The sequence below is a fragment of the Heterocephalus glaber genome, unplaced genomic scaffold (genome assembly GCF_053883595.1).
Source record: "Heterocephalus glaber isolate CG9 unplaced genomic scaffold, H.glaber_assembly_v1.0 deba00001523, whole genome shotgun sequence".
Taxonomy (NCBI): domain Eukaryota; kingdom Metazoa; phylum Chordata; class Mammalia; order Rodentia; family Bathyergidae; genus Heterocephalus; species Heterocephalus glaber.
Genome location: NW_028258327.1, coordinates 24,193,845 through 24,212,456, shown reverse-complemented (window position 1 = coordinate 24,212,456; position 18,612 = coordinate 24,193,845). Strand labels below are relative to the sequence as shown.

At 35.6% G+C, this 18,612-nt stretch overlaps 1 long non-coding RNA gene across 1 annotated transcript in view; it reads left to right on the top strand.

Annotated features, from left to right (window-relative positions):
• LOC147825003 (uncharacterized) overlaps positions 1-18,612 on the top strand; it is a 58,059-nt gene that overhangs the window by 34,332 nt on the left and 5,115 nt on the right. Inside the window, exon 2 of the long non-coding RNA XR_015441565.1 lies at positions 4,677-4,889. This is a non-coding gene — a long non-coding RNA (uncharacterized LOC147825003). The remainder of the gene's footprint in view (positions 1-4,676; positions 4,890-18,612) is intronic.

Here is an 18,612-nt window from a genome sequence, read left to right as displayed (position 1 = left end):
CTTCCACTGCCCTCCTTTTTCCCCCTCCAATCTTCCCTATTTGCAAACACTTTGTTTACATTTTTTTCCTTTTCTCATATTTTTTCTTTTCCCTTCTTTCCTTCTCCTACCCCTCCCCTTCCCCTGTTCCTTTAGACCTTTACTTCCTATTACACAATATCAATTATATATTTTCAAAAATTACAATATCAAGATCTAGGAGACATTACCACAGATTTTACAGAATTTAAAAGGATATAGAAAGCATATTACAAAAATCTGTTCTGAAATAAATTTGACAACTTCTAAGAAGTACTTGGAAGACAAATTAATGAAACTAACTCTGGAGGAAATATAAAATTTGAAGAGCACCTATTAAAGGGAGTATATTCCTAGCTTGAAAACCTACGTATATTATAACAACAGGATCATATACATTTTAACTGATAAATTATATCAAACAATTAAAGCAAAAAAAAAAAAAAAAAGGAACACTTCTCCCCTCATTTTAGGAAATCAACATTGTGCTAATCCTAAAACTGGATAAAGATAGTAGAAGAAAAGAGTATGAACATAGATAGAAATTTGTTTGACAAAACAAACTATTAGAAGTCAGATCTAGCTGTATGCAGAAAGTGGTTTTATTATAGGGATGGCAGTGTTGGTTCAGCATTGGAAGATCCACCCCCAAAAGTCCTCATTTTAACAGAGGAAAGCAAAAAGCAATATGATCCTGTCACTAGTTGGAGAAAAAGTATAAGACTAAATTCCACAGCTGTTCATGGTAAAAGCTATCAGGAGACTAGAAGTAGAACAGAACCTTTTCAACAGATTAAAGACATGTACTCCATACTTCCAGCGAGAATGCCTTATATGAAAGGAGAAGATACAATGCTTTCTCATTAAGGTGGGTAACAAGGGCAGATGTGCCTATTAAACTTTGAAACATAGGCCTAAACCAAAATATTCTGGCAATAAAATGACACAATTAGGATAGGATTGGCAAGTTAGAAGCAAAATCTTTATATGTAGGTGAAATGATCATCTACAGAGAAAATACTAAGAAATCTCTAGGAGCCCCTAGAACTTGTATTTGAATTTAGCAAGATTAGAAAACACAAGATACATATAAAAATTCAGGTCTATGTATACTTGCTATAAATGAAGGACTGAATATTGAAATTTAAAAGTTATGTAGGAGTACAAAGGACCCAGAAAAGTAAAAAGAAAAAGAAAAAAGAACAGTGTTGGAAGATGTTCAGTACCTAATTTTAAGACTTCCTCTAAAGCTACAGTAATCAAGGCAGTGTTGGTGTAAGGAAAAAGATACAGATTATTGGAATAAAACAGAGAATCTAGAAATAGAACCACACATATATGGCCCACTGAGTTCTGAGAGATTATTTAACATTAACATTTTATAGAATATAAACTCAATTCAAGAGCCGAGAAAAAGATAGTGTTTTCAGCCAATGGCACTAGCATGCCTGGTATCCGTATACAAAAAATTAACCTCAACCCTTTATTTCCATACATAAAAATAACTTGAAATGATCTATGAACCTAAATATGAAAGCCTAAAAGTATAAAACTTTAAGAAGAAATTATAAGGGAAAATGTTTATGAATTTAAGGTAGGCAAGAACTACCTAGGATACAAAAAACATGATGTATAAAAGAAAAAATTGATAAATGAGAATCCATCAAAATTTAGAACTTTAAACGACATCAGTAAGAAAATGAAAAGTAGTCCTTAAACAGACCATATTTACAATGCATATGACCAGAATATATAAAGAACTCTTACAGCTCATTAATAGACAACCCAATTAAAAAGTAGACACAAGAAGATGATAAATAGATGATAAATATAGCACAAGGAAAGGTGTGCAACTCTAGAATCAGGAAAATACTAATCAGTACAATAACAAGATTGAATTATACACTCATTAGGGAGATGAAGTTAAAAGTTTTAAAAGGCTTGTCATGACTTTTTCTTTGTGTTGGATTCTCCCCCTTTGAGTTTAATTTGTCACGCCCAGTGGATTCATTCTGCTGGGTTTCCTGGGGTTGTGATCCTCATTGTCTTTTCCTAGGGTATTTTCTAAAATTCTTTGGAGTGCCAGTTTGATATTCATGAAGTTCCTGAGGTGCTCTTTATCATGAAAGTGTCTTATTTCTCCATCAATTTTGAAAGATAGTTTTGCAGGGTACATCAATCTAGGTTGGAGGCTTTAGGGCTTGAAATACATCACTCCAAGCTCTTCTTGCCTTGATGGTTTGTGTTGAGAAGTCTGCTGTGATTCTGATGGGCTTTCCTTTGTATGTGATTTGTTTCTTTTCTCTTGTAGAATTTTGTTCTTCTGTTGAATTTCTGGAATCCTAACTATTATATGCCTATGTGTAGATTTGTTTTGATCACAGCTACTTGGAGTCCTATATGTCTCACTTATCTGTATGTCAAGTTCTTTTTTCCTGCTTGGGAAGTTTTCTGCCATCACTTCTGTGAAGAGTTTTTTTTATGTCATCTGCACTCTCTCCTGTTGCTTCATGGACTCCAATCAGTTTTATGTTATTCTTCTTTGCATCATCTAGCAGCTGCTGGATTGCTTTCTCTTAGTCCCTTACAATTTTGAAGTAATTTTTCTTTTCCTGGTCACTAATTGCAATCTTATCTTCTATATCTGAAATTCTATCCTCACATTGGTTCATTCTGCTGTGTAGACTTTCGATGGAGTTTTTAATCTCTTGGAAATCTGTTTGCATCTGTTTTATGGATTCCATTTGTTTCCTATGTTGGGATTCCATCATGTTCCTCAGCTCCTTTTTTTTTTTATCTGTGTCCTCTCTAGATTGATTAATCATGTCTTGCATTATGGGCACAATCTTTGCTGTTATCTGAGAAATTATTTCTGATTTCATTTTTTCCATGTCCTCTTTTGTTGCCAGTTCAGGGAGTCCAGGTGCTTGAGTAACAGAGTGTTCCATCTTGTTTCCCTTTGGGGTTGCTATAGGTGATCTGGAAGTCTGTTTTTGAGGCTTTTTTACATGTCTTCTCATTTCCACAGAGGCAGGGGTTGCTGGAATTGTAGTGGGGGAGCCTCCTCCTGGGTGCTGGGATTGGCTCACCTCCTCTGCCCTAGGAGCAGTGGAATTGCTGCCAAGGAGCCTCCTCCTGGGTGCTGGGATTGGCTCACCTCCTCCGTCCTAGGAGAGGTGGAATCTGTAAGTGTTCTTTGTATAATCTAGATATCAACTACTCATCAGATACATGATATGGAAATATTTTCTCCCATTCTGAGATTTTCCATTTCTCTCTGGATTACATTCTTAGACACAAAAAAGATTAAATTTTGATGTGTCCAATTTAACCATATTTCCTTTTTTCCCCCCAGTATTGGAGACTGAACTCAGGGTTTTGCACAGGCTAGGTAAGTGCTCCACCATTGACTACGTTCCCAGCCCTTTTTAGTGTTTTATTTTGAGATCTCACTAAGTTACCCAAACTGGCCTCAAACTTGTGATCCTCTTGTCTCACCCTCATCAGTGGCTGGCATTATAGACATATGCCACCTTTTCTAGCTATATTAACTTTTTTGACTATGCTTTTGGTGCTATGTCCCAGAAATAATTGCCAAATTCAGTGTCATGAAGATTTTTTTCTGTTTTCTTCTAAGAGTTTTATAATTTTAGCTGTTATAGTTTAGTCTTTGATAATTTTTAAATTAATTTTTATATATCAATACAGTAAGGAGACAAATCCAGGTAAACAAAGCTATTGTTTTGGCCAGCCTTTGTACTCAAAGATGATATGGGAAATTGATCCTTAGATCTAAATATGACAAAGTACATAGCATGCTTGTGGAATACTTCAAGTGGGATGTGTCCATTTCCCAGGACCTCTATCCCAAACATTCTCCATTGTGTTAAGAATTACTGTCTCTTACTTGTCATGTAAAATTTCACTTCACCCCACCTCTTGCTCTAGCACTTTTGCCTAGGTTTTGACTGATCTTTGAGAATTCTCTGGGGATTCTCACACCCACACCCACACACACACACACACACACACACACAACACTTGAAAGTTTTGCTCTAGCACTTGTGCCTAGGTTTTGACTGATCTTTGAGAATTCTCTGGGGATTCACACACACACACACACACACACACACACACACACACACACACGCACACACCACTTAAAAGACTAGAGGAGTCAATCCCTCTGAGCCCACCCTTGCCAAATGAGGTATTGAAACTGATGGATAAATGCTTTTCCCTTTCATGCAACAGTCAGAGTTCTCAGGTGCACTACATAAGGCTTTTCAGCTGGTCCAGACAGAATCAAATACTAGTCATCTGTAGTACTGGCCAACATGGTAATGTATTCTTGTTTTGCTTATTTTCACTCTTCCTCTTCAGGCTGCTGGTCTATGGAGTTCCTTCTCAAATAAACCACAATTACCCAAGCCTTTGTTTCATACTCTGCTTTCAGGGGAACCCAAGCTAAGACAGATACTGTGTTATGATGTTAGGGTGCCTTGTTCCTAATAAAGTACTGACCCATCCACATGGATATCCTTTCGCTTTCTGTCCTTGACTGAAAGGGGATAGAGGACAAAAGATGATGGAGAATCTGGAGGTGATTTACTATAAGTAATAATTGAATTCTTCTATCTCATTGTTTATCATTGCAGGAAATGGAACAACTATTTATAAGTGGAATGGAAAAGGAAAAATCGACAATGTCTACCGGAACATATTTCTCAATATGCCCTTTGTTACATGGAAGAGTTCTCTCCTTGGTGCTTCCATGAGGAAGCTGACTAATGAAGAAACTTCTGGCAGAAGCAGAATGTGTGGCAGTTTCCTGATAAAATATACTGAATCATGCAGAGCTTTATTTAATGGTAGGAATAGAAGGGAAATAAGAACATGAAGCCTTGGGGAGGATCTCTAAACTGGGAGTCTGGAAACACAGCTCTGGTCATCTTTGTCACCAAGACAAGTAACAGCTCAGAGGCTTAACAAGCTCCACCCACTTCTGTCACCTCACTCAGCAAACAGGTGCCTTGCTTTTGGTTTCAGCTGAGATTCCAGGAGCTGCAGTCAAATAGGAACTGAGGGCATAAGACTGTAGGGAACGGTCTTACATAAAACTAGCCTCTGGAAGCAGTCTGAAGGGTGCTGTGTAGCAAAACAAAGACAGGCTTTGCTGCCAGGTTATCCAGAAGAAAGGACAGACTGAGGCAGCATCCTCATGTAAAACCAGAACAAATCTAACAAGCCCATACATATAGCAGATACCTTGAGGATGTTCCACTGCCACAGCTCTGGGGATCATTGGTAAACACACCAAGACAGTTTAAAACCATCTTCATTAAATCTCTGGTTCTCTGTTACTCAAAATGAAATCCATGAACTCCTAGTACTAGCATCACCTATGAGCTCATTAGAAATGCAGAATCTCACTTCCATTCCAGAATTACTTAATCAGTCTGCCTTTTTAACAAGATTGCTGGTTGCTTTTCATGCCCCTTAGAGTTTGTTGTTAGTGAATCAGTTGTATTTGGATACATTTCCTGGTTGTTTATGAGTAATTTGGTTCAGAGGTTTTCAACAAAGAAGGAGAGACAGTCTCTGCTGGCAACTTCGGAAGTGTGTGTGGGGGTGGGTCGGGGGGCATTTTGGTTGTCATAACGACTGTGAAGGTTACTAACATTTAGTAAGCAGGTGCCAGGATGCTAAACATCATGCAAAGTGTGGGTTGGCTCCACAGAGCAGAAAATTGTCTGCCCAAGTGTCAGTAATGTTCCTAGTAAGGAACATGCTAGCAATTCCTTCATCTGCCAAATAAGCATTTGGGCTACATGGATTCCAATGTTCTCCCTGGCTCTAAGAAATTTTTGTTCTACATTGTCTTTATAGTGATTAAGAAAGCTTTCGTTGCTGTCTTCCTCTCTCTTTAATTATGGCTTCTGTAAGCCCAAATCATTTTCATTTAGACAATCCAATGGAACCAGTCACAGAGATTAACCATAAATTTATATCATTCTCAGCTAAATATAAGTTACCCATTTGAGTTAAAATTCAAAGGGGTCTTTTAGTCAATTAAATGTATTTGTCATTTGTGATGCTGATAAAACAAAGCAGTCTAGAAATACAGTCAGCAAAGTAATTTCCTAGTTAGCAATTAAAGGACATCATTGCCCTGTCTGAGTTTAGCTGATGTGGCTCTCTCCCTACCCTCCCATCTAGCCAAAGATCTTGCTGGATTGGCATGGGGATGAGAACACTGGAAGAGATGCAGTTCTCTAGCAGCTGTTTACCAATTGTCTATGACAAGAGAGAAACAGACAGCAAGCACATGGAGAGTCATAAGCAGGGCCTGGGAAGCCTGATGGCACTGGGGATGCTCTGAATGTGTGGGCCGGGTGAAGCAGATTGAGTAAGGCTGGAACTGCTAGGACCTTTGGAAATTATAAGTAAACAATCAGGCTCCTCTTGGATGTGGTTCCCTATTTGAAACTGAAAACATGGTTAATTACTATTTACCCCACTACAGTGCTGCCAGGACACTATTAAAAATGTGAACTTCTTGGATGAAAAGCAGTATTTACCTGTAAAGTGCTACTAGGATTTACCATTGTACTATACTTAACACATATTACAGGTATCAAAGTTAAGAAATTGAATCACAGGGAAAAGTCCTTTCAACCACCACAGCTAAAGGAGAAAGCCATATCAGAAAATTCTTTTTCCTGGGCTTATTTGCCCTGGGATTCTGTGTTAGCAGTATGTGTCAGTGGACTTGTTACATTAACTTCTACCTTGATAAATCAACGGCATGGATGAAAACACAGGCTTTTGTGTTTGTACACACTACCTCTGTTTAAATAAGTTGGTGGCTGGTTACTAAGCTAAGCAAATAGGAGAAACAATTTTAAGAACTGGAGTTCTAAGGCTTAGACTCTAAGTCCATTGATAGTGTACTAATTGTGGTTTTAATGTAGTGCTGATCTAAAGTATTAAACTTCTTTGAAGTGACTGGGAAAAGCAGTTGATTGATTAAAGCTGTTAAAATAATGAAATCCTGTGGTTCCACCGCCTGCCTCACAAGCACAAGTCCCAAGTTCGATCCCCGGTACCAAAAAACCCAAAAAGCAAAACAAACAAACAAACATGAAATCCTGCCTTAATGTTGTATTTCATCATAAAATGCATAAATGCACACAGTTTTATAATCTGTCAGTCTTTATTAAAAATCTTTCCTCTGAATCTGCTGATTTTTTGAGATTCCATAACCACATTTTTACATAAGTAATATCTATAATGTATTTGTTGTAATATCCAGTTTCTATCTTTTCTTCCTGTTCTGGGGATGGAAGCCAAGGTTTCACACATGCTAGGTAAGAACTCTACCACTGAGCTATACCCCTAGCTTTTCAGATTCTTTGAAATGGAATGAGAGCTAAAGTAACTTATGGGACAATGTTTGTACAGATTCCTAGATTTTGACTTATTGTTTTCTAATCTTCTATAGTTATCTTGTCAACTAATTTGACAACAATTTTTAAAACTATGAATTTTTCCCAAGGATTCCATTTAGTTTTCAGAGAAAAAATAGCTCTCTTTTTCATCCTCATATTTATGTTTGTCCTTAAGTAGTTTAAATTAGGAAAGGGATTTATCTCAGTGGTGCCACACCTGCCTCGCAAGTGCAAGGTCTTGAGTTCTATCTCCAGTACTGAAAATAAAAAGTAGTTTAAATTACATAATTACAATAACAAGTTCAACTGGCTGGAACAAGTTAAGTAATCAACACAACTGACTTGATAAACTTGATTCTCAGCATGTGGGAATGGTAGTACTGGTATGTGATCTACTCATGGGCAGGCTTCTGGTCATGAGCCTTTGTCAAGTCATAATTGTTTGTGCCTCTTACAAAGAGAATGGAGAGGACACTAACCTATAAAATCAGTTTAATGGAGGTATTTAAATAGCTATTATGGACCAAATGACTTACTCCCTCAAAATTCACATCATGTGAGATGTCTACTCTCAATTTTGTATTTTTGGGTATGTGCGAGTGTGCACACAGTATTGCCAGGGATTGAACCCAGGCCCTATGCATTCTAGTCAAGTGCTATATCTCTGAGTTGTACCCCATATATATATATATATATGTATATATTGTATATATATGTATAGATGTGTGTGTATATATATATATATATATATATTTTTTTTTTTTTAGTACCAGGGATTGAACTAGGGTCCTTGTGCTTGCGCAGCAGGCAGCAAAACCACTGAGCTAAATTCCTGGCCCGCTAGCTCCTATATTGCTCTGTTTTGTAGGTTCAGGATTTCATGACGCAGTTTTCCCAGGAGAGTCTACACTCTGAGATTATTTCAAATAGCATGCATAACGGACTCTATGAGATTATTTTTTGTTTGTTTGTTTGTTTGGTTTTTGTACCAGAGATCAAACTCGGGACCTTGCTCTTGTGAGGCAGGCATCGGAACCACTGAGCTAAATCCCTGGCCCTCTATGAGATTATTTTTTACTTATGAGCTCAGGAGCTTATTTAAGTAGCTATGTTTAATAATTCATTACTAGAACCAGACTTGTAAGTACATTTTAATATTTGCCTGAAATAAAATTGGAATGTGCTGTGTATCAGGGCCCATTAGCTTAAGGCCTTGCACTTTAAAGACTCTCAGTCTTTCTTCTCTTTTCTCTTTTTAACCTTCTGTCCTCTTTATTGTATTTCCTTTCTCTTCCTTATTTTACCTGTCTCTTGTCTTCTCTTGCCTCTTCTCCACCTTTCATGTGATTGATTATATTTTGCCTGTATTTGTAAATAACAACAGATCAGTGCTTTAACTTGAATGGTAGCATTCATGATCATGTCAGGATAACCACTAAACAGAATTGTACTTAGAAGATTCAAACAAAATTAACCACAAATATATAAACAGGTTCTCACAACCTCACAACTTTCCTCAGTCTCTCATTACAGCTCCCTCTTCCTGCATCCTGCCCCACAAATATTGTATTAAAATCATTCAACACTAACCATTTACTACAACTAAAAAAGACCTCCAACTGAATCTGCACCCTATCTATTTTTTTACCTGTTAATATTTCTCTATCTACCTTGCCTCTTACTGATTTTCCCACCTCTTGTACCCCTTCCTCCTTCACTACCCTTCTCTTCTTTCACATTGCAGAGTAACTGCCAATTACAGTATAGCATAAACTGTAAGGAGCGCTAATAAATGGTGAAAGTGTAAAACAAGTTTTAATGCATTTGATTAATGTATGGCCAGATCTGTTGATGCTGCTATAACCAGCAGAAATTCCTACCTTACAAGAGTGACAGGATCCAATCCAATTAAAATGAATAGCTTGAAGGGGTGAACAATATCTGTGGACAAATGAAGACATTAGAAAAATAGAACTTAACTAGAGATTGTTCTTTAGTTGTTCATATATGAACATTAAAAAAAACAAGATAACAAAACACTCCCAAAATGTCTAACTCCCTGAAAGCAGATCCAAAGGGCACCAATGGAGAAGAAAGCAAACACCAGATAAGTGAGAGATATGAAATGACTAAAGAGGAACTAAAGAAACTTGGAGAGTTCAAAGAGGACATGAACCAAAAGATAGTGGAACTAACAAACTGAGCAATGTAGATATGGGAGAAGCATAAAAAATTGGAAGAGCTGAACAAAATGGTTCAAATCATGAATGACAAATTTACCAAAGATATACTCCACAAAAAGGTGCCAAATAGAAATTCCAGCAATAAAAAATATTCAATAGAATTCATTAACAGCAGAAATGACCAATGTGAAGACAGGGTTTCAGATATGAAGGGCAAAATAGAAATTCATGATGAATTACTTAGAGAAGCCTTAAAAATGGTAAAAGAACAAGAAAAATTTGTCCAACAGCTTCTACACGATGCTAAGATTAACCAAGGGCTAATTTGAGTTACAGAGAAATTAGAAAACAGTTTACATGGATTTCTATGTACAGAAATCATAACAGAAAACTTTTCAAGTATAAGGAAAGATCTCAAAATACAGGTAAGCAAGGCTTTCAGAACATTAATTAATTAGTAAACCCCCTGAAGTCTTGATTCAGAGTTTCTGGCCTCAGTCAAGGATTTTTCCTTAGAACCTAACTAATAATTATTCACAGAATCCCTGCAATTTAGCAGAAACCACAAATATCCTCTGCAATATTTTTTTTGGTGGGAGGTTTGGAAGCACCCAATCGGAGAGCATTATTCAGTTCTCCTTGCTGCTGATTGGCTGCTGCCCTGTAACCCATTTTCGGCAGATACACCACCATTCTCCCTTCCCAACGGGTTGCTGTACCATGTGTAGCTATCTCTAGGGTTCTCAGCTTTGCTCTTAAACTCCTAAGATTCCTAAGATGCACCTTCTAAGGCTTTATTAATACAGTTTTTTATTAAATTAAATTAAATTATATAACTGAGGGAGACATAGCATATTTAGGGTTAAACTATAAAAATAGGCATTCGTAGGCATTTTTCTGACCATATCTGAAAGTGGTGATTTTTCACAATTCGCGGGTGCTCTAGGAATGTAACCCTGTGCATTTTGGGGGCCCACTGTACAATGAAAAAAGAAGCTTCCTACAATACAATATACTCAAAATGGCAGATGTTCAAAAGACCTTAAAAGCTGTCAGAGAAAAGCAAAAAAGTCATGTATAAAGGTAAATCCAGTAGGATTAGAGCAGACCTCTCAACACAAACTTTAAATATCAGGAGAGCATGAAGTAAAGTGATTCAAGCCCTAATAGTAAACTTCCAACCCAGACTAATATATTCTGCAAAACTATCTTTCAAAATTGATGGAGAAGAAAAAGGAGATTCCCCAACAAATAACATCTTAAGAAATAATAAACATCAAACAATCCCTCCAAAAATTACTCAAGAATATCCTTTAGATAGCTAATGAAGCCAAAAATGCCAAAGAATCAGATGGGATGAATACACAAAGCAAGGCAAGCAGTTTAGCAAAAACAGGAAAAAGAAAGGACTCAACAACAGAAAAAAGAATGCAATGACAGGAATCTGTCAGTAGCTTCCAGCAATAACTCTCAGTGTAAAAGGCCTCAACTCCCCAATTAAAAGAACAAATTGGCAGAGTGAATAAAAAAACAAACTCCAATAATCTATTGTATTCAAGACACTTATCTAATCCAAAAAGAAATTCATAGATCAAAAAGCAAAGAATGGAAAACAAAATTCCATGCACCAGAACCCTGAAAGAAAATAGGGGTAAAAATTTTATTCTCAGAGGAAACTTCAAGCTAAAACTAATCAGAAGAGGCAAAGGTCACTACATATTAATTAAGGGAACAAGGAAAAGATAACAATTGTAAATAAATTAACACTGAATATAAGGTCACCTAACTTCATAAAACAAACACTGCTGGACATAAAATATCAAGTAAACACCAATAGAACCATTGTAGGTAGCCTCAATACCTCACTTTGACAAAGAGGTGGATCAACTACAAAAAAAAAAAAAAAATCAACAAAGAAATATCAGACCTGAACCACAACTTCAAACAAGTGGACTTAATAGATAATTACAGAGAGATTCTACCCTACTACAACAGAATACCCATGTTTATAGCGGTACAATTCATAAAAGCTAAATCTTGGAAACGACGTACATGTACACCAACAAATGAATGGATAAAGAAAATGTGGTTTATATACACAGTGAAATAATACACTGCTACAAAGAAGGATAAATTTGAATCATTTATAGGAAAATGGGTGCACCTTGAGACCATAATGTTATATCAAATAATTCAGATACAAAGCTTAAATACCATATGATTTCTCTCATAGAGAAATCCAAAGCATAAATAAAGGCCAAAATAAAATATAGCTAAAAGAAAACAGGGAGATGGATCTTTTGGAAATGGGAAAAGTACCAAGAGATGCAGGTAGTGGGAAAGGGTGAGAGTGGAAGGGAATGCAAAAAAAAATTAAGCATAACATGTACATGTACCACATATCATAGTGAAAGTAGTCATTATGTATTGCAATAAATACTAATAAATAATTTTAATACTAATAAATAATTTGTACTAATAAATAGTTTTTTAAAAATACTATTCAATAGGGCCAGGGATTTAGCTCAGTGCTTCCGGTGCCTGCCTCACAAGCGCAAGGTTCCAAGTTCGATCCCCTGTACCAAAAACAAAAAAACAACCAAACACAACACACACATACACTCACATCTAAACACATGCATCTCACCCTTACCTTGTAGTTTGACATCAGATAGTTTCAAATAAAAAAATGACTACAGCGTAAAAGTATTAAGGTAAGAACAGTGACTGAATTTTAGTGCTCAGTAATTCATTCATGCCCTATATCATCAAAACAACCGCAAGTAGAAAGAATAGATAAAATAGAGAAATATCTTGATTGATCCAAAAGAAGGCAGTAAAAGGACTAAAGTAAAATAATAAAAATGAAGGAAATAGAAAACAAATACTGAGATGGTAGATTTAAAACCATTTCAGTAATTACATTAAATATGAAAGAACTAAACACTACTACTAAAAGGGACATTTTGAGACTGAATTAAAAATTTTAGAAGAGTAGACCCATAACTGGCCATGGTAACAAACACATGTAATCCTAGCTACAAGGGAGGGTGAGGCAGGAGTCTAGCCTTGGCAACTTAGCAAAACCCTAAGTTTAAAAATAAATAAATAAAAAGTACTGAGGATGTAGCTTAGTAGTATAGTGCTTGCTTTTTTAGCATATAGAAGCCTTGATTTTGATACTCAGACTATGCACACATGTAAACACAAAAAATTGACAAAAATAAAAGGATAAATCAATAAATCCACAGTTATAATTAAAGATTTTAAAAGAATTTTTTCTATAATCAACAGACTGGACAAAAAATCAGCAACAATATAGAAGGTAGGAACAAAACTCTTAGCCAGTCTACCTAATTGAACATTATTTATAGAGTATTTATATAATAGTATAGCCAACCCTTACAAAAAAGAAAAGTCAAACATATTGCTGAAGTGCATGTAGATTGTTCATTAAAATTGAGCACATTCTGGGCTATAAAGCAAATCTCAGTAAATTTTAAAGGACTGAAGTAATTTGGAATATGTTTTCTGACCACAATAGAATTAAATTAGAAACCAAAACCAAAAACTATTTCTCAAATGTTTGGGAATTAAGAAATATATTTTTAAATTATCTATTAGCTGTAAAATAAATCACAAGGAAAATTAAAAACTATTTTGAATTGAATAACGTTACAAATTAGCATTGTGAGCAATACTTAGTAGGAAATTAGTTTAAATACATGTATTAGAGAACCAAGTTTTAAAATAAATGATCTTGGGCCAGGGATGTAGCTCAGTGGTGCTGTGCCTGCCTGGCAAGCACAAGGTCCTGAGTTCAATCCTTGGTACTGCAAAAAAAAAAAAAAAAGATCTAATCCTGTACTTTAAGAAACTAGAAAATAGTTGGTGTGGTGGCACACTCCTATAATTTTAGCACTTGGGAGGCTGAGGCAGAAGGATCGCTGCAAGTTTGAGGCTGGCCTGGGCTACATAGTGAGTTCAAAGCCAGCCTCAACTACACAGTGAGAATGTCTCAAAAAACAAAAACAACAACAACAACAAAATGAACATCAACACAAAAAGAAACTAGAAAATAAAAGCAAGAGTCACCCAAAAATTCATCATAAGGATAATGGATAAGACATCATATTCATACAGTAAAATGCAATACAATATTAACAAATGCACAACATGGATAAAAGATAAAAACGTCAAGAGCATAAGAAGACAAAGATAAAGACAAAGATAAAGACAAAGTACAAGCTGCACGATTCTCTTTATATAAAATTCAAAGACAGGCAAATGTGTTCTACAATGATAGAAGTTAGCACAGTGAGATAGTCCTAGGCAAACCAGAATGATGGCTTACCCTACTTCTCTAGCTAGAATGCAACTAAAATAGAAGCCCGTGAGTATTTTAGTTTGTATCTGTAAAATATTAAAGGCTTCTGTTTGTACACCAAGTTATTATACCATTATTATACCTTAAATGAATAATAATTCCTTAATATCCATTGGATATTCTCAATATTCAGTGTCTGTTAAAATTCACATTTTATCAAAAATGTTGTTTTGTCTCCTAATTACTTGATTAGAATCTGAATAAGGTATAAAATTGCTATTAATTTTTTTTAAGGTTGTGTGTGTGTGTGTGTGTGCGTGCACATGTGTGGGCATGTGAATCTCTGTGTGCTAGGGATTGAATCCAGAGCCTCACACATGTTAAACATGTGTTCTACACTGGGCTATACTGCTATCCTAACTTGCCTTTAATCAATAAGTTTCTGTATTAGCTTTTCTATTCCTGGTACCAAATATCTGACACCTACAATGTAAAGAGGAAATGGCTTATTTGGCTTACAGTTTCAGAGGATTCAGTTCATGTATAACCTATATTGCAAAATGGGTTGTTAAAAGTTAGAATTTTTTTCCTTTAAAGACAAATGGCTTCTCCAAACGTCCTCAAGCCATGGGCATAGCCACCACCCCTTTATCTGCTCTACTCAGAAATGACAGAATATATAGATGCTGTCCCCAGGAGGTCAGGGCACAGCTTCCTTTCCATAGGAAAAATACAGAACTAAAAATGGCTGGGAACAATAAAGCAAGCCCAGAGATGTTTATTGTCTCATGGTATTCCCTTCCCCACCTATGTTCCTTATAATAAAAGATGCTTACACACCTGAAAGCAGAGAGATGGTAACAGTAAATGAAAAAACAACCGAGTTTGCAATGATTCAGATGTTTCAGGTGAGTGTTACTTTTCTTTGAAAAGTAACCTAATCCTTGTCATCATCATTATATAACAAATATGCTATATTTCAGTTGAGCTACATCCCCAGCCCAAATTCACAGTTTTGAAGATTTAAAGTCCAAGTGGCAAGTAGTACAGGCTTAGCAAGGGCTGCTCTTGACTTTACCACCTCATGGTGTGGATAGCAATGACTGGAGCACATGTCAGGAGAAACACGTCATTATATCTCCAACAGAAGTAGAGAGCAAAAGAGAGGATGATACCACAATCCCTTTTGAGGGCACACCCCTCATGACTCAAGGGCCTATTATGTCCCATCTTTCACTACTAATAATCTAGATTATGACTTTAACATAATAACCTTTGGTGGACACTAACCATACTCAGACCATAGTCTTAGGGTTCACTCTTTGTGTTGTATAATTCTATGTTTTGACAAGCATATAAAAGCATGTGTCTACCATTATAGTATCATATAGAATAGTTCTACTCCACCTATATATCCCTCCCTTCATTCTCTGAACCCCTTCTAAACCCTTATCTTTTCATTGTCATTATAATATTGCTTATTCCGAATGTTGGATTGTTGGAATCATACAATGTATTAGTCTATCTGGGCTGCCATAACAAAATGCCATAGACTTAGTGGTTAAACAATAAAAATTTATTTTCTCCTAGTTCTGGAAGCTAGAAATCCAAGATCAAGGTGACATCAGGATAGATTTCTGGAGAAACCTCTCTTTTAGGCTTGTAGACAGCCATTTTCTCTTTGTGCTCTCAGATGGCTTCTTTTCTATGTGTACACATGAAGGAGAGACAGCTCTGATATCTTTTCCTCTTAGAAGAATACAAGTTCTTTGGATTAGGGTTCTATGCTTAGGGCTCATTAACATTAATTAATTTCCCTAAAGGGTCTATTCCCAAATACAGTCAAATTGTAGGTTAGAGCCTAAACATTATGGAGAGACACAATTCAGTCTTTAAAATACCATGTGTAGCTTTTTCAAACTGAGTTCTTTCACTGTATTAGTTTTCATCATGTCTTTGCATAGCATGATAGCTCATTTCTTTTAAATTACTAGGTAATATACCATTTAATAGATGTATCAATTTATCCATACACCAATTTTTGGACAGCTTGGTTTCTTCTAAATTTTGTCAATTATGAATAAAGCTGCTATGAATATTCACATACAAGTATTATGACATGCATTTTCAACTTCTTTGGGTACAATATGTAGTTGCACAATTGCTGGATCATGCAGAACCAATGCTGATTTTGTAAGAAATTGAACAATTTTCTAAAATGGCTGCTTCAGTAATAAACAAAAGTTCCTATTGCTCTGTATGGTCACCAGCATTTATTGTTGTCATTGTTTAGCATTTTATCCATTCTAATAGGTGTGCAGTAGTATTTCATTGTTGTTTTAATTTGCAATTCTCAAATGACATAAGATGTGGAACATCTTTCCATATGCATATTTGCCATTCATATATATTCTTTGGTGAGATGGCCAATCATATATTTTTTCCAATGTTTAATTGGTTATTTTCATATTGAGAGTTAAGAGTTCTTTGTAAATCTTGGATAGCAGTCTTTTCTCAGATAAGTGTTTTGCAAACACATTCTCCTGGTATATGACTTGTCTTTTTATTATCTTAATAGTGACTTTTGCAGAACAAAAGTTTCAAATTTTAAGAGTCCAACTTACCATTTTTTTTCTTTCATAGTTCATGTTTTTGGTATCTACAACCCATCACCAACCTGAAGCAACCTAGTTTTTCTTCTATGTTATCTCTTAGATAAATTTTACTTTTTACAGTTAGATCTATAATCCATTTCAAGTTAATTTTTATACATGGCATAAGGTCTATTTCTGTATCTAGGTTCTTTTCTTCTTTGTTGGTTTTTTTTTTTTGCATATACATACACAGTTGGTTTAGCATCTGAAAACACCATGCTTATTGAAAAAAACTTTCCTTTCTCCACTTAATTGCTTTTGTTCCTTTGTCAAAGAACAGGTGATTATATTTGTTTGGACCTGTTTCTAGGTTCTCTATTGTGCTCTATTCATCCATTTGTCTATTCTTCTACCAGTACCACCCTATTTTGATCACTATAACTTTTTAGTAAATCTTGAAGTTGGTTAGTTCAGTCTTTTGACTTTGTTCTCCTTTAGTATTGTGTTGACCATTCTTTGGGCCTTTGCTTTTTCATATAAAATTTTGCAATGGTTAATTTCTATGAAATAATTTTTTGGGATTTACATGGGAAATGTATGGAGTTCATAGATCAAGGTGGGAAGAACGAATACTTTGTTTTGTTTTGAGACAAGGTCTCACTATGTCATTCATGCTAGCCTTGAACTCATTATAATCCTCCTGCCTGAGCCTGGAACTAATATCTTAATACTCATAAATCCTTATATCCATCAACATGGAATAGCTCTTCATTTTTTCAGTCTATAATTTCTTCATCAACATTTTGTAGTTTTCTTCATGTAGATCTTAGGTATATTTAACTAGAATTGTACCTACTTAATTTTTCAGAGCTAATATAAATGTTGCCTTTTAATTTCAAATTTTTGTTTTTGTTTTGTTGTTGATTGTTTTTGTGAAACAGGGTCTCACTGTATTCAGGCTGGCCTGAAGGAAAATGGCTGTGTTATTTCTAGTTGCAATGAGAAAGAATCTAGTTTCTCACATTATGTATGATTTTAGATACAAGTGTTTTCTAGATACTCTTTATAAAGTTAGGAAATTTTTTCTCTATTACGGTTTGAGTATGTCCCCCAAAAGTTGAAAATTTCATCTTAAATTCATGTTCATGGTATTCAGAAGTGGGGCCTTTTTAATTAAGAGTAGGCTAAGTCTTCAAAGTAGAGCCTCTGTGATAGCATTAGTGGCTTTATAAAAAGAAGAGAACCCTAAGCTAACAAGCTTTCTCTGTCTCTTTATATGATGCCCTCCACTATGCTACGATACAGCAAGAAGACCTTTGCCAACTGCTGCTGCTACTGCTATGCTCTTGAACTTCTCATCCTCCTAATCTTGAGCTAAACAAACCTCCATTCTTTATAAAGTACCCAGTTGTCTTAGTTACTTTTCTCATTGCTGAGACAAAATACCCAACACCTAAAGTTAAAGGAGGAAAGGTTTATTTGGGCTCACAGTTTCTAGAGGTTTCAGTTCATAATTGCCTGGCTCTAAGGCAGGCTGGCTTGGCTAAGGGACATCACAGAGGAGAATCAGTTCTTAGCAGGCAAAAGGCAGCAAATGCAGCAAGCAGCAAGCAATAAGAGACAAGCAAGGACCACGGCAGCCCACTTTTTATCTCATACTTTATTCAGGCTACCCACACCCTTAATTCTAGCATCACACCACAAATCAATCCCAGCATCATACGTCTTAGATCCAAACACCTCTGAAAAGCCCTACTTATGACTGCATGAGGCTTTGAGGAACATCTAGATACAAGCCATAACATTAGTCTATACTGTTCAGATATATCTATAGTAACAGAAAATAAAGTATGATACTCTATTCCTAGTTTACTGAGAAGTTTTTAAATTTTTAAAATAATGACTGGATATTGGATTTTTCCAAATGTTTTTTCTGTATCTATTGATGTGATCGTGTGATTTTTTTCTTTTTTCTTTTTGACATGATGAAACATATGGATTGATTTTTGAATGTTGAATCAAACATGCTTTCCTAGAAT